Source organism: Hylobates moloch, unplaced genomic scaffold, assembly GCF_009828535.3.
Source record: "Hylobates moloch isolate HMO894 unplaced genomic scaffold, HMol_V3 SCAFFOLD_23, whole genome shotgun sequence".
NCBI lineage: Eukaryota > Metazoa > Chordata > Mammalia > Primates > Hylobatidae > Hylobates > Hylobates moloch.
In genome coordinates, this window is record NW_026652298.1 from 1,374,027 (window position 1) to 1,380,026 (window position 6,000).

A 6,000-nucleotide genomic window follows, 5' to 3' on the forward strand; every position below is an offset into this window, starting at 1 on the left:
TGGAGGCAGGTGTCATGCTTCCTGAGGTTCACATAGGACTGAAATCACATAGTGAGTAAGGTGACACACAAATCCTTCAGCCTGGCTTGATCAAAGCATTACATTTAAATAAGGACCTTGTGTTCCATTTTATTATAAACAATATAGAAATGAAGAAAGATACTCTGTGGGCCAAGCAGCAGTGTCACCAGATTAAAAATATATTTCTTCTATCCAGTCTAGCATTCGTTTGTTCCCTGAATGGATATTTACACATTTACTTATCTTCTACACTTTGTACATGGCACTGCTGTAACTTAGAGATAGAAGACTAAGCACAACAGGCTAAGTCCCTGCTCTCATAGACTTTACAGTCTAGTGTGGGAATCAGATCAAAAACAAACAAATACTTATTTACTATTTCAGGCAGTGGTAAGTGCTGAGAAGAAACAAGATGGAGTGAAGGGAAAGAGAATGGTTGGGGAGGGGAATTGCTGTTTTACTTGCAGTGAGCCGGAGAGGGCTCTCTGATGAGGCAAAATTTGCATAGAAACCTGAATAGTCTGAGGAAGAACGATGCAGCTATCTGGGGAACCAGCATCCTTGAACACTGAAATGGCAATGGCAGAAGTCCAGACACACACATGAGCCTGAGTAACTAGAGGAAGAGCAAAGAGGCAAGTACCCCTGAAGCCAAGTGAACCAGTGGGAGAGGGACAAAATCCTAGGTCAAAATTCCATCCCGCCTGTGCAAGATTACATAAAGTATGGTAGACCCTTTGCTTTTATTGAGAGTAAGATGGGAGCTACTGGAAGTTTTTGAGTAGAGGGAAGATACCGTATGACTTATGTTATAAAAGAACGGTTCCATAGAGTATAGAATGGAGTGCAAGAAGGGAACTTGGGGAATGAATTAGTCATAGGAGTCCAGGCACAGAAGATTGTGTCTAGGCCCAGGGAAGCACAAATGGAGAGAATGAGAAGTGGATTGAAGTGGGTTTTATTTTCAGGGGAGAGAATTCAAGATTGCTTGTGTGTTGGGAACGGGAAAAAGAGAAATCAAGGAATGGCTCCTAGTGTTTTTGTTGTTTTGTTAGAACAAATGGCTGGATGGTTGTGCCATTTTCTTACACAGTGAGACAGATTTGGAGTTGAAGGGAAAAATTTCTGTTTCAGTCATAGTAAGTTCGTGATGCCTATTAAATAGGCAAACAGATAAATTCTGACTAGAGGCAGGGAGTCATTTTGGTGGAGTTCAAATGACCAACACTTCCAAGTGCAGAACTTTGATTTTAATACTTCAGCCTGAGTTAACAAGATTTAAGCATCTGGGCACATATTCACCCAGGTCATAACAATAGATTTAAAACAAAAGCTGAAGTTTTATTGGTTTTCAGTGAGGAGTATACAAGTTTAGTGGTGGGACTTCCCCAGGTCATTCCTTTTCAGTTAGCAATGGCGACTGAATTAGCAATTGTGTAGCTACACATTAAACCTGGAAAGTGATAAAAAGGCATCTTGTGATTTTGTGAGGGTTTTCATTAAGAAAAGCATGAATGATCAGTCATGCTTTAGTACCGAATATTCTATACTTCCCTCTTTTCAGCGTATTAAATTTTGAATACATACCATATCCTTGGCTTGTGCCAACACAGATTGACTTTGGGTCAGAAGAGATATAATTCATAACTATTCCTGTATAAGTCACATTTCAATCCCATCATTAAGTTCATAACCCTGTCCTTGATAAATCTTTGGTAAATTCTTCAGGATCAATAATCATAACAATAAAAAAGTAAATTAAGACATCTAAGGACATTTATTCTATTTAAATTTGACCAATCATTGATATTCAAAAGAGTGTTTTAGCTAGACTTCTCAATATAAAATTCAGTATGCTTTTCTCAATATATCTACTTTTATATTTATTCATTTAGGCTAATGAAACTAACAAACTAGAAAAAATTCAAACTTGAATAATCTTCTATGGCTTAGATACTAAGGAGATTTTAAACTCACAGTAATGCATACACACAAAATCATAATGTAACTAGAATGTGATTTTGAGTGAATTTAAGTCAAATTTTTAATTTAAACTAACATCCTAATGTAGTAATTTTACTAGCTAAATATCTCTTCATTTTGTCTAAATTGTCATCTTCTAAATTAAAAAGAGAAATTGAAGATGATTTCTAAAAATAAAACCGTAATAGATCTGGCCTTGGAATTTTATCCTTTTCTATTTAACAAATAAAATTAATGTTCTGTAAGGGCAATTTATCTGAAACTACTGTATTCATTATGTTAAATTGGCTCTAATTATTATTTTCAGTCCATTTGGCACAAATAGACCAAGTTCAAAATTACAATCCTCATGAAATCTATGGTGTTTGATAAACAGAAAGTTATAACTTTATGTATATAATCATGATGTCAAATAAGCAAGCGATTGAGTGGAACTCAATGAGGCTAGTGCTTTCTAGTAGCTGGAATGGTGAAAAGGAATTCAGTAGATGTGCATTTTATTTCCACCTGGCCTCCTTTTGTGATACACAGAACCGCTCTCCTAAATGGGAATGAGCCCTGCTGCTTTACTCATATAACTACCAAGATTAGATTCAGTTTTGAACTCATTAGCTGAAAGGAGGCACTTTATTGTAGTAGGATAATACAGTTGTGTTCAGAACTGGAAAAAAATACAGCCAATGATACAGATATGTTTTGGTAATGATTGGTCCCATTAGTAACTCTAGCCACTACTGAACTTTCAGAGAAGAAAATAAATATTCTCATTGACTATATAAAAGCTCTGGTTTGTACCCTGGGTTCACACTTGATTTCATTCTTTTTCTAAGAAGTTGTGAGTTACTCACATTGACAGTGGGACCAAGGAGTCTAATAAAATGGACCTCCAGAAGAGGCCTTGCCTTCTCAGTACTGAAGAGGATCCCAGCTCTCAGAAAGATCTTTTTATAATGGGAGCTGGCCCAACAAATGCTTTCTGCCCTAGGGGCCTGTCTTACAAATAGCGATTCAAAAGAAGTACAAGGAACTGACTGACAGGAGGGGAAAGAAATGTGGTTAGGTTCAAGGGAGGTTATGTTTAGTTAAAAAAAAAAAAGCCTGGTTTAAGAATTTCCTCAAATGCCCTAGAATCTCAAAATGCTGTAATCAAAAGCAATTGCAAAAATTTACTTTGACATTTGTTTTACATTTTGTAATCTTGTGGAAATCACATTTCAACCTTTTGTGATTTTTTTATTGAACACACTTTTAAAAAGTCTTTTGGGAATGCATGCATTAAAGATATATTTCTATAAAGTCAGAAACTTAGACGGTATATGCATATTTTGTTCAAATTAGTTTGAAATCTTTTGTTCTAAATCACTAAATCATTCTGAAACTAGAAAACATGCATTGTTTATAATTTCTTACAAAGAATTTGAATACATATATATACTAAATACACATCGATAGCTGAATTCTAGAAGTGATATAAATACTAGACCAAATAGAATTCCATTCCAAACATTCTATCTTATCCCCCAGTACAGCTGGAAATGCTGGTATTTTATACCAGTCAGTCCCCATCTAACACAATTCCACAGTCACTTTGCAAGCCAGACGTAGTCTACTAATTACATGTAAATAGTATTAGTCTCTGCTCATATCCTGGTTGTAGATTCTGAAGATTTTTACCTTTTCCTTTGCAAAACTCCATTCTAGGGCTGTCAGATTTTAGGGCACTCTAAGGACTCTGTTTGTAACTTAACACTTCTTGTGAAATCATTTCACTAGAGTGATTGTTTTATCTCCCCAATGATCCTAAGCCTGGCCCAGATCTCAGGAACATTTGTGAATGCCACCTTGCCCTTGCGCACCTGTTTTAAGTTTCTCCTCCTCCCTTTATCTAGCTTTTCCACACAACAAGACAATCCAAAGTGTGTGTCATTTAGGTGTCACCAGGTCTGTGAGACGTGAAAAGCTCTGCCAGTTAACATAAAACAGAATCCCGGTGGTTTCATGGAATCACATTTCCCTACTGCAAAGAAAGTTGAGAAGAGGGGCAAGGTAGCTTTAGGGAGTTTGAATGCGGACACTTTGCCCATGAATGGAAACTCTACATTCTTTGTTATTTTAACAGACTGTGTCTGTTCTCCTTGAAAGAAATTGTATGAGAGAAGATTGGATTAAGTAGTTTTTATTTTATTTCAAAGCATTTGTACACTTTTCCAAAGATCAACTTACTTAGCCAGGTAATAAGCTCTTGTTTTACAATAATACTAGTGTATATTATATCATTCTAGCTTACTACAAAATACAGAATTAGAGTTGGGAAACAAAACATTTGTTTCCTTGGTGAATGAGGCATATATCATTACCTATTCACTCTGCCACATATAACTTCAATCTTTTAAACTATTCAAAGAAATACCCAACTAGTTAATCTGCTTTAGGAAGAAAATAGTTTGCACCTATTCAAACTCCTTTAAAAAAATTTAGGCTTTTGCAGTCCAAAGGAGGTCTAAGTTTATATATTGTTTTTGCACTTGTATCTTTTGAAAAGTTCAAAAATGTATTTGCATACTTCTCAATTCCATTTCTTATACTTTTGAATAAGATTACAGTATCATGGGGAATGAATTAGTTAATTGGATCAAACATTTATTTGGCTGCCTCATTACATAGGAACCAGAGTATGCAGATTGTCAGATTGTAAATAAACTCAGATTGTAATATAGTTCACTTCTTTTACTGAAGACTATCCAAGCAGATGATGATTATCTATTTGTTTTTCAAAAGTTGTTAATGTCACCCGTTTAGTCTATTTATATACCTTTATATTTAGAAAGGCCTCTGTTATTATGAATTTTCTTAGATGCTGACCTTTGAAGACATATATTTCCAATTTCTGTTTAATTCATTACTGTACTACTTGAATTTTTCTTTCTTGCTCACAGATTGGCCAATTCTTTGATCATTTGCTTTATTTTTACTGCTCTGTATAATAGTTTCATTGCAGAAAAAGAATGAGATAATTTGCATAGCTTTTGCTAAGTGTTTTTTTTTTCAAAAGAGATCTATATATTTCCGGTTAATGCCATTATTATTAAATTCTATTAACTTGCTTACTGATGCTACACACTCCATGGATTCCTATTCTACTGTGGTCACTATGGCTTTGTTTACAAAACAACCGCAGAAAAACTTGTGGGTGATCTTAGCAGATACATGAGTTAACCACTTAACTTCCATTTCCACTAAATGCTTCAGGTTCGGTGATTATTTCAGTCAGAAGTGTCTCTTTTCAGACGTGTTACTACAGGTGAATTGACTGAACCAAGCATCTGTTCAGCCTTTTATGCATGTTGTCAGCTACATGACCAAGAGACTTAACATCCCATCTGAGTCAAAAATGGTAACAATGTGTTGACTTTTCCTAAATGAAAATAGTTATTGGTACTAAAATGTCTCATCATCCCAAATTGTTCTTTAAGTCTTCAGAAAATTTGAGGTATTATAGGATTTTGAGAAATGCTGCCAGTCACAGGTCCAAACAGCTTGATCTCAGCCTCAGGAAACTACATTTCCCTGTTTGGATCTATAAAAAAAAGGTAACTTTTATTTTTTATGTGCTGAAATGACTTTATGCATCTTTTTATATATTTTTCAGAGCTCAAGAGAAAAAACTGGAGAAATGCTACCACATAGGATAAGGTGTGAGCTCTCCAAAGTTCTGCATCAAGGCTTATATAAACTGCATGTGATTTTATTGTTGTTGTGGTTGTTATTGGGCATTCAGGGGACATGCAAGGCATACATACTACCACACCGACAGAGAAGTTTTCTTGGGGAGCTTCATCCTTGAAATCAATCAACGGTCCCCCACTGGAGTTAGTAATTAAAAGGTTTTTTAATCCAGTGTTTCCTATACTTAGATTGTAAACGAACCTACAGGAACGAAAAGAGGGGAGGCAGAGAAACAAGGTGAGAGCAAGATGTAAGGAAGGAAAGAAAGAA